This window comes from Cervus canadensis, chromosome 4, assembly GCF_019320065.1.
Source record: "Cervus canadensis isolate Bull #8, Minnesota chromosome 4, ASM1932006v1, whole genome shotgun sequence".
NCBI classification, from domain to species: domain Eukaryota; kingdom Metazoa; phylum Chordata; class Mammalia; order Artiodactyla; family Cervidae; genus Cervus; species Cervus canadensis.
Genome location: NC_057389.1, coordinates 32,729,784 through 32,740,259, shown reverse-complemented (window position 1 = coordinate 32,740,259; position 10,476 = coordinate 32,729,784). Strand labels below are relative to the sequence as shown.

The window sequence follows — 10,476 nt, the reverse complement described above, 5'->3', positions numbered from 1 at the left end:
GTTGCTCATAACTTTCCTTCCAAGGAATAAGTGTCTTTTAATTTCATGGCTGCAATCACCATCTGCAGTGATTTTGGAGCCCAGAAAAATAAAGTCAGCCACTGTTTCCACTGTTTCCCATCTATATGCCATGAAGTGATGGGACCACATGCCGTGATCTTAGTTTTCTGAATGTTGAGCTTTAAGCCAACTTTTTCACTCTCCTCTTTCACTTTCATCAAGAGACTCTTTAGTTCCTCACTTTCTGCCATAAGGGTGGTATCATCTGCATATCTGAGGTTATTGATATTTCTCCCAGCAATCTTGATTCCAGCTTGTGCTTCCTCCAGCCCAGCATTTCTCATGATGTACTCTGTATATAAATTAAATAAACAGGGGTGACAATATACAGGTTTGATGTACCCGTTTTCCTATTTGGAACCAGTCTGTTGTTCCATGTCCAGTTCTAACTGTTGCTTCCTGACCTGCATATAGGTTTCTCAAGAGGCAGGTCAGGGGGTCTGGTATTCCCATCTCTTTCAGAATTTTCCACAGTTTATTGTGATCCACACAGTCAAAGGCTTTGGCATCGTCAATACTGCAGAAATAGATGCTTTTCTGGAACTCTCTTCTTTTTTCAATGATCCAGAGGATGCCGGCCATTTGATCTCTGGTTCCTCTGCCTTTTCTAAAACCAGCTTGAACATCTGGAAGTTTGTGGTTCACGTATTGCTGAAGCCTGGCTTGGAGAATTTTAAGCATCACTTTACTAGCGTGTGAGATGAGTGCATTGAGCATTCTTCGGCATTGCCTTTCTTTGGGATGGGAATGAAAACGGGCCTTTTCCAGTCCTGTGGCCACTGCTGAGTATTCCAAATTTGCTGGCATATTGAGTGCAGCACTTTCACAGCATCATCTTTCAGGATTTGAAATAGCTCAACTGGAATTCCATCACCTCCACTAGCTTTGTTCATAGTGATGCTTCCTAAGGCCCACTTGTCTTCATGTTCCAGGATGTCTGGCTCTAGGTGAGTGATCACACCATCATGATTTTCTGGGTCATGAAGATCTTTTTTGTACAGTTCTTCTGTGTATTCTTGACACCTCTTTTTAATATCTTCTGCTTTTGTCAGATCCCTACCATTTCTGTCCTTTATTGGGCTCATCTCTGCATGAAATAGTCCCTTGGTATCTCTACTTTTCTTGAAGAGACCTCTAGTCTTTCCCATTCTATTGTTTTCCTCTGTTTCTTTGCATTGATCACTGAGGAAGGCTTTTTTTCTCTCTCTTTGCTATTCTTTGGAACTCTGCATTCAAATGGGTATCTCTTTCCTTTTCTCCTTTGCTTCTCACTTCCCTTATTTTCACAGCTATTTGTAAGGTCTCCTCAGACAGTCATTTTGCTTTTTTGCATTTCTTTTTCTTGAGGATGGTCTTGATTCCTATCTCCTGTACATTGTCACAAACCTCCATGCATAGTTCATCAGGCATTCCATCTGTCAGATTTAGTCCCTTAAATCTATTTCTCACTTCCACTGTATAGTCATAAGGGATTTGATTTAGGTCATACCTGAATGGTCTAGTGGTTTTCTCCACTTTCTTCAATTTCAGTCTAAATTTGGCAATAAGGAGTTCATGATCTGATCCACAGTCAGCTCACGGTCTTGTTTTTGCTGACTGTGTAGAACTTCTCCATCTTTGGCTGCAAAGAATATAATCTATCTGATTTCAGTGTTGACCATCTGGTGATGTCCATGTGTAGAGTCTTCTCTTGTGTTGTTGGAAGAGGGTGTTTGCTATGACTAGTGCGTTCTCTTGGCAGAACTCTATTAGCCTTTTGCCCTGCTTCATTCTGTACTCCAAGGCCAAATTTGCCTATTATTCCAGGTGTTTCTTGACTTCCTACTTTTGCATTCTTGTCCCCTGTAATGAAAAGGACATCTTTTTTGGGTGTTAGTTCTTGAAGGTCTTGTAGTTCTTCATAGAACTGTTCAACTTTAGCTTCTTCAGCATTATCAAAAGGAATGATACTGGACTACTATATGTTAATTGTGAGAAGAAATTACTTCCAGTACTATAGAATTCAATATCTTCCTAGTCACCGCCTCAATACTGCTTCAGGGTAAATGTTGATCACAGACAGAACCATACAATTCACAGGAAGATTTCCCATAAATTGAATCAATTCATCAGGTCACTATCGTGATAAACAATAGGACAATTCTATAAGAGTGGTATATATAGACTCATATTATTTTAAACCTAATATGACATTTTGTATACAAAATAGAATGTTAATTCTTAGGCCCCAACATATCAAACCTGTCTCCCAACCTTTTCATTTTTGAAAATGATATCAGTACTTGGCTTTTAGCTTTGGGCAAAAATAAAAATTTTCTTTGATTTCTCTTACCCTCACACTGTGATTATGCTCTACAGATTCTACTTTAAAATATATGCTAGATATTACTACTTCTCACCACATCCACAGTGATGCTAGTAGAGCCCACCATCATCTCTTGCAAGGCAGACTCACAATAGCACCCAAACTCAACTTCCTATTTTTAATCTCAACTCTTAACATCTTTTGATCCCCATGGAATAGCTAGAATGATCCTTAAAAGAATGAAAACAATTATATTCCTTCCCCACTCAAAACCTAACTTTGTAGATCTATATTGTAGTTAAAAGGTAGATTCCTTGTCATGGCCTATATTATATAACTTATCCTAGATCTCTGGATACATTTTAACTTGCTTTTCACACTATGTCCATATTTTAAGCTATTTATTTTATCTCAGGGCTTCTGTACTTAGAGTTCCAGCCTACTTGGAATGTTCTTCCCCAACATCTTTCCATAACTTACTTCTTCAGTACATTCAAGTCTCTGTTCAAAAGTCATCTCTAGAAAAGCACTTTCTTTGCCTATCATTTCCAAAGATATGCTGGTAAATTGACTCTTGGAAAAGGGGTGGGAGTTCTGATTATAGGCATTGCCAATTTCCTTGATTTCAAGCTACAGGTGACTTAAAAGCCTACTTGCAAAAGTCCTGAATATTTCACAATAAACTTTCTTGAACCAGTGTAAGCTACATCTGAAATATCCAACTCCTTTACCATACTTATCTAATTCTCTATTCTCTACCATATTTTATCTTTTTATATTGCCTAAAATTATGTGTTTGATTGCCTGTTTGCTGTTTCTCCTTAAGCATATAAGTACCACTAGAGCAGGGAACCTGTCTGTCTTATTCACTATGATATTTTTAACATTCAGAATAATCCCTGGAACATGGTAGACAGCCTATAATCATTTGATGAACAGATTAATAAATAAGTGGGTCAAGCCTATCTGCTATCCTCAGTGCCCCTCAAGAAAGCTGGAGTCTAGAGCTCATACTTTTGAATTCTTCTCAGCAATGTTTCCTTTTTGTCCTCTCCAATTGAGAGGTAGTGTAGGAAAAAAGATAAACTATGTTTTAAGAGGGCCAAAGAGGAAAGAACATTCTAAATTCTTTACCTAGAACTAAAGTAAGTTCATGTGAAAGCTCCTTGTTATCCAGATAAAATCACCCTAACTTAAAAACATATATTTACATGTGGTTAATGGCTAAAATATTCTAATATTCAGATTTGTGTAATATAATCCAGTTTTCCTAACTTAAAATCTACCAAGAGTTCACACTTGCTCACTAAAAATCTGACAATGATTAGCTTATTATGTCTATTACCATCATTTCCATAGTAGTTACATAGAGAATCTCAACAAAGGACATTTTGAAATCACGTTCTGTAAAGCCAACACCAGTTTAACAATAATTGTATTGTCTTTGAATAACTTCTCCAGTAATAAATGGATTTTCCATTATTGCAAACAGCTCATGTAATACCAACATGGTAACAATGATGGTTCTAAAGAGAAAGTTAATCAGTGACTCAGTGTCCCCATTTAAGAAGTAAAACAATTATGTTTCCCTGACTCCCTCCTGAGGCCAGTAAATGATCTATTTGATATATTTGGAATTGCTTATAGGTAATGAAAAAAAAAATTAAATCCCTCTTAGTATCTGAGAAACTCAATCTGGTTTCATTAAGCACCTCCTGTTCAAAAGAGTATTTCTGGCAATATACTCTACCTTCATGAATTTCCAACTTTGAGACCTGGAGAATTCTGTTCTGAAACGTGCTTTTTAGTGACATAAAAACAGTTAGTTGTATGTGCTTATCCTGCCTCAAGACGATGACCTTTCCAGGGGTATTTGAAATGTGGCTAGTTCTTTACTAAGGCTAGGAATTTTGAAATTGGCAAGGACACTAAAGTGTTTTGTTTTTTTCCCCCATCACTGCCCATAAACAATAAAGTTGGCACAACATTTTATTCTCAAGAAAATGATACAACAATATTTCCTTAGTCCCAATTTTGCTTTTGCCTTATTAACACTGCTAGAATAATTTCCTAGTTGTTTTATAAATATAGAAGAATAAATCCTCTTCTCAAATAATGAAATTCTGAATTGTTTAGAGAAGCTGTCTGCTGTTGAGTGCTTTATTTTTTTTTCCACAAAAAATAACTGATTTGAGCCTCTGTTTAGAAATGAGCATGTCCATTCTCTACCCCAAATATTCTTTGACATGTTAATAGTCACATTTTGGAACCTATAAAGATTCCACAGAGAAGGTCAAAAGATACATCTCTTCATATTTATATCTACTAAGAGGAGAGTTCTGTTTATAAGATCTCATCATGGAAACTCGGAGTAAATACAGCTTCAAACAGAAGATAAGGTTTGCTTCACTACAAGAATTCAGAAGCTGCTACTTCCACGTTTACACAAAACAAACCTCAGACAAGTCAGAACTGCAATCCAAGCAGTGACCTCTATCTGAGCCCCCATAAACCAGATAATTCACCTCTGCCCCAAGCAAGCTACTGACTTTGGAGATATGTGATGCTGACTGCATGCAGATCTTCTCAGCAATCTACTCACAGATATGACTCTTCTCTCTGGAAAGAAAAATGTTCAGTGGAAATAGAAACAAACCCAGTTTGGATTTCCTAAAAAATCAGTTTGCTTTAGAGAGCTATCTGCTCACATGACAGTTTTTAAACATTGGTGCTCACATCAAGGTTTCCTGGGTAGAGATTGAAAGCTAATATTCAAATCTAGGTCTGTAGGTGTTATGGTAGACTTCTTAATTTTTTTTCTTTTACCTCCTAATGAGTTGAAAACATTTACTGTGTCAAAATATTTCTAATCAATAGATACTATTTTCATTGTATGATGTAGTAGCAGAGATATATTTCCAAGCATTTGTTGTATAAGTCAGTAGTGGAATTATAAACAAGGTGATGTTTTATGAATCTGTATAAAAAGTAGGCATATGACTTCTTTACATATGCACACCCCAGCCACAAAGAAATAGTTGTATTTAAGCATTGTACTAGTTCTTCTCTTTCATAAAAATGTTTTCATGTTTACTCAACAGTCTAATTTACCAGAATCTTTGTGCTTCTTTTGCTTACAAATTTAGGGATAGTAGGCTTTTTTGAGTAAGATAGCTATAAAATAATGTTGATTGATAATTCATAGACAGAACTGAATGCCACACAATTTGAATGTAAAGGGCTAATTCACTAGACTAAATCTTCTGAAGGGAGTAACCATGTCTTCCTAACACTTGTGAAATGTCTTCCCCTCTGTTCTGCCTACTGGGCAGAGTACAAGAAAAGAACTGTGTCCTCAGTGAATTTTTGAGGGATAAATGGAAGGTTATGGTTTATTGTGACCTGCATCTGAAATTTGATCAGCCTTGTAAGTTTGGATTCCATCTAATGGTGCTAGAAATATCTTGCCAATTTGAAGTCAAATACAATGAATAAGCATCAGTTTACAAAGTGGACACATCCTTTGCAAATTAAGTGGGACTGTTGCTAAAGCCAGACGAATGAACCTCGAATGCACATATTTATAGTAGAAGCCAACTGGAGCTTGAAGTTAAATGTCTGACAAGCAGCTTGGCCAACGTGGTCAAAACAGACAATCAAGCCAAGATGATCAATGCCAGATCCATTTAGCTTTAAGTGAATCATACCAGTCAATAATGTGAAAAATATCTCACTGGTGAATCTAATTCTACCTGAATTTTATCTACTGCTTCAGCAGATTTGAATATTATTTTAAGTAATAGAACTATAATTGTGTAAATGTAGTGATTGTTTATACTTTCCCTGTGAATACATTCACATGGGTCTTGTTAAGCTGTAATACCCAGCTGAAATACTTTTGTTGTTGCTTGCTCTTTAGTCGCTAAGGCTAACTGCTTAGTCATTAAATCTAAGAGTCTGTTTTCAGACCATCTGGATAGTAGCCCACCAGGATACTACAGGTCTGAATAATTTTTAATTAGCTATAAGAAAGTTTGAAGCACAATCTATGGGCCCAGTATAGATATTTTAAGGGAAATATCTGCCCAGAAGTGAAATATTTGATGCACTCCCTTGGTGGGATTTGTGTTCTTTATGGGAAATGACTGCTTATATTTTTGAAGGGGAAAATTCTGTTTAGTAGATATTTGAGGTTCAAGAAACATTGAGAACTCTTGAAAACAAATGCACCAATATTTCTGTAAGCTTAGATAACATATATTAGTACTTATATATAACTATAGCTATCTAAAATTGTACAGTTTAGATGATACTAAAATTGGAAATAAGAACAAGTCTTGCTCTGAACAATTCAAGCTAAAGAATAATTTCAAAGTTTATGTTTGTAAGATTTGGTTTTGAGAAATTAATATGCTCTTTTACAAAATCAAGTGAAGTGAAGTGAAATGAAGTGAAGGTGCTCAGTCGTGTCCGACTCTTTGTGACCCCATGGACTGTAGCCTGCCAGGCTTCTCCATCCATGGAATTTTCCAGGCAAGAGTACTGGAGTGGGTTGCCATTTCCTTCTCCAGGAGATCTTCCCAACCCAGGGATCGAACCCTGGTCTCCCGCATTGGAGGCAGACGCTTTAACCACTGAGCCACCAGGGAAGCCCATGTTATCTCTAGTCATAAGTAAAAATTTATATTAAACATTTGGCTTACTAGTATTCCTCAGCTTTATCTGAAGAAATACATTTTTTCTCAATAATTTCACATGTATGACTTAGAGGTACAGAATCAGAAGAAACTGAAGTGGAGGTGCTTGTGAACTAGGTGGAAAGCTAGCATGAGGGGATCTGAGAAGGTAAGAGAGTAAAAAGTAGGGGAAAGCAACCATTTGCTATAAGAATGTGGAGACAGAGTTTGTCAGTGACTCGACTAAAACATCTCAATGCATTTGGAGAGACCAAAACCAGATTGGAACAAGAGGAACTGGAAACAGCAATGTTGCAACTCTTTTTCCTTACTTTTTTTTTTTTTTTTAAGGGTTCTCTTTAAATACTTCTGTGCTTAAACAGTTCAATAAAAGTAATTATGTGGGGATTTTAGAGGCAGATATGAAAGAGCCACCAAAATGTTGAGGACAATGCTTTGTATATTCTGGTTTACTCAGAGGAATATTTTCAAAGTACAAACTGGACTATATCTTGGGGAAATATTCCATAACTTTTATTTTATTCATTATGAGTATATGTGTGTATGTGTGTGTGTGTGTGCATGCACATAAACTAAAACATTTATGCTCCCCAAATGGATTTTAGACATCTTTGATGTAACACTAAGGCTTCCCTAGTGGCTCAGACAGTAAAGTGTCTGCCTGCAATGTGGGAGACCTGGGTTTGATCCCTGGATGGGGAAGATCCCCTGGAGAAGGAAATGGCAACCCACTCCAGTACTCTTGCCTAGAAAATCCCATGGATGGAGGAGCCTGGTAGGCTATACAGTCAATGGGGTTGCAAAGAGTCAGACGTGACTGAGGGAATGTAGCACTTATTTCACTTTTATGAAAATGGTGATTCTTATAGAAATATAGTGAACTGTGAATAAGGCAGAAGACAGTGAAGAGGAAAAATAACAAATATGGTGTGAATTGAATCAAGGCAGTCCATGGGGTCGCAAAGAGTCGGTCATGAGTGAGCAACTGAACTGAACTGAGACAGGAACCTTCTCTCACTCAATTTCTTCACCTATCAAATGATGACAATAATAGTTCCAAGTTCCAGAGGGTTCTTGTGACAATTCCATGTGTTAATACCTATAAAGGTCTTGGATAGTTTCTGACTTATAATAAGTGTCCAATAAAGCAGCAGCAGCTATTAAAGATTTTGTTTTTGGTGCTATTCTTATAACTATTATAAGTGATAAGCATAACCAACTATATAATTATTTATAATATTTGTTGTTACAAGTGAATATTATAAATATATAATAATATATACAGTTGAATAACTTCAGAAAAGGATGTGAATCATAAAAAAAAGCTGTAAAGAGATATAACAAGAAAGGTGGCACACTATTGAAGGTGGTGAGGTCAGGAAATGGTCTCAAATGATTAGTAATGTAATTAATATTTTTTGTTGAAGCATAGTTGATTTGCAATATTATGTTAGTTTCAGATGTACAGCAGAGTGATTTGGTTATACCTATGCATGCATATATATTTGTATTCTCTTCTTTTCCACTATAGTTTATTATAAGGACCAGTTATATAGTATATCCTTATGTTTATCTATTTTATATATACAGCAGTATGCATTTGTTAGTCCCATACTCCCAATTTATCTCCCTGCCCCCACCCCTGCCAGTAACCATGTTTGTTTCGTATGTCTGTAAATTGTTTGTCTTTTGTAAATAAATTCATTTGTACTATTTTTTAGATTCTACATATAAATGATATCATGTTATGTTTGTCTTTGTCTGACTTTCTTCACTTAGTATGATAATCTTTAAGTCCATCCATGTTTCAGCAAATGACATTATTTCATTATTTTACGTGACTGAGTAACATTCCATTTTGTGTAAGTACCATATCTTCTTTATACATGTCCATCTGTGGATGGACACTTAGGTTGCTTCCAAGTGTTGGCTATTGTAAACAGTGCAGCTCTGAACACCAGGATGCATATATCTTTCGAATCAGAGCCATTGTCTTTCCTGGATGTATGTCCAGAACTAGACTTGCTGGATCATACGATGACTCTATTTTCAGTTTAAGGAACCTCCATACTGTTCTCCATAATGGCTGCAACAGTTTACATTCCCACCAACAGTGTAAGAGGGTTCCCTTTTATTCCACGGCCCTCATGGCCATTCTGACTATAGTGAGGTGAATCCTCATTGTAGTTTTGACTTGCATTTCCGTAATAATTAGTGATGCTGAACATCTTTTTGTGTACATGTTGGCCATCTTTATGTTTTCATTAGAGAAATGTCTATTTAGAGCTTCTAAATAGAAGATTTTTTGATTGGGTTGTGTTTTTGTGGTTGTTTTTGAGTTGCATGTACCATTTATTTTTACTTTTAATTCTATGTAGCAGAATTATTTTAATACACATGATATCAAGAATTGCCTAATGTTACATGAAAATTCTCAGCATAGATTTATGGGTCAGTCTGGACTAAAATTTAAACAAAATTAGAAAATAGGTGTTACTCTCAAGTGCTTATTATTTGTATATTTTAATGGTATTCTAATATTTCATTTCATATCATTGGAACAGATATTCAATAATAATCTCAAGATTGAATTATTAAAATTAAATGTTGAAGAGTTCAAATTGAACATATTAGCAGTTCATAGAAATATGGAGCTATCCATTTTGTTTCAATTTTATTATAATATTGATGAAAAGAGAACAATGAAACTTGCCAAATTAAAAAGCATTAAAGCATTTAGTGTACTAGTTATAAAGTCATGTAGGGAGTCCACATTTTTATCATATCATTAGGTACAAGTGAATGAGATATTTACTATTTCATAGTCTAGCACGCTTCAGATAGACTCAGCCTAAATTTGTGTTTACTCAGCAAAAAGTTCAATTTAACTACTCACATTCAGATATTTTGGGACCAAATGCATAGCAAAATATCCATGGTTTTTACATTTTGAGGCTTAAATTCATTGAATTTGTTTTCTATATTCATCCAATTAGTTATTCTTTAAAAATGAATATAGCTAAATTAGAGTTAGGGGGAATTCATTCTGAATAGTCATTGAGTAATATATATATATATATTATTATATATATATATATATATATATAAATCAGCTTCCCTGGTGGCTCAGTGGTAAAGAATCCACTTGCCAATATTTGCAAATGCGGGAGACTTGGGTTCGATCCCTGGGTCAGGAAGATCTCTTGGAGAAGGAAATGGCAACCCACACCAATACTTTCGTCTAGAAAATCCCATTGACAGAGGAGCCTGGCATGCTGCAGTCCATGGAATTGCAAAGAGATAGGCACAAATTAGTGACTAAACAAAAATAAAATATAAACCACATATTTTTAATATATGGGAAATATGAACAAAATAATAATGAATATACTGATCTGTAGGATAGTCTAAGAA

At 35.6% G+C, this 10,476-nt stretch overlaps 1 non-coding gene across 1 annotated transcript; it reads right to left on the bottom strand.

Annotated features, from left to right (window-relative positions):
* Positions 1–6,942: 6,942 nt before the first annotated feature.
* TRNAW-CCA lies at positions 6,943–7,014 on the bottom strand. Its single transcript has one exon. It is a non-coding gene; the product is annotated as a tRNA-Trp (tRNA).
* Between the last annotated feature and the right edge of the window lie 3,462 nt (positions 7,015–10,476).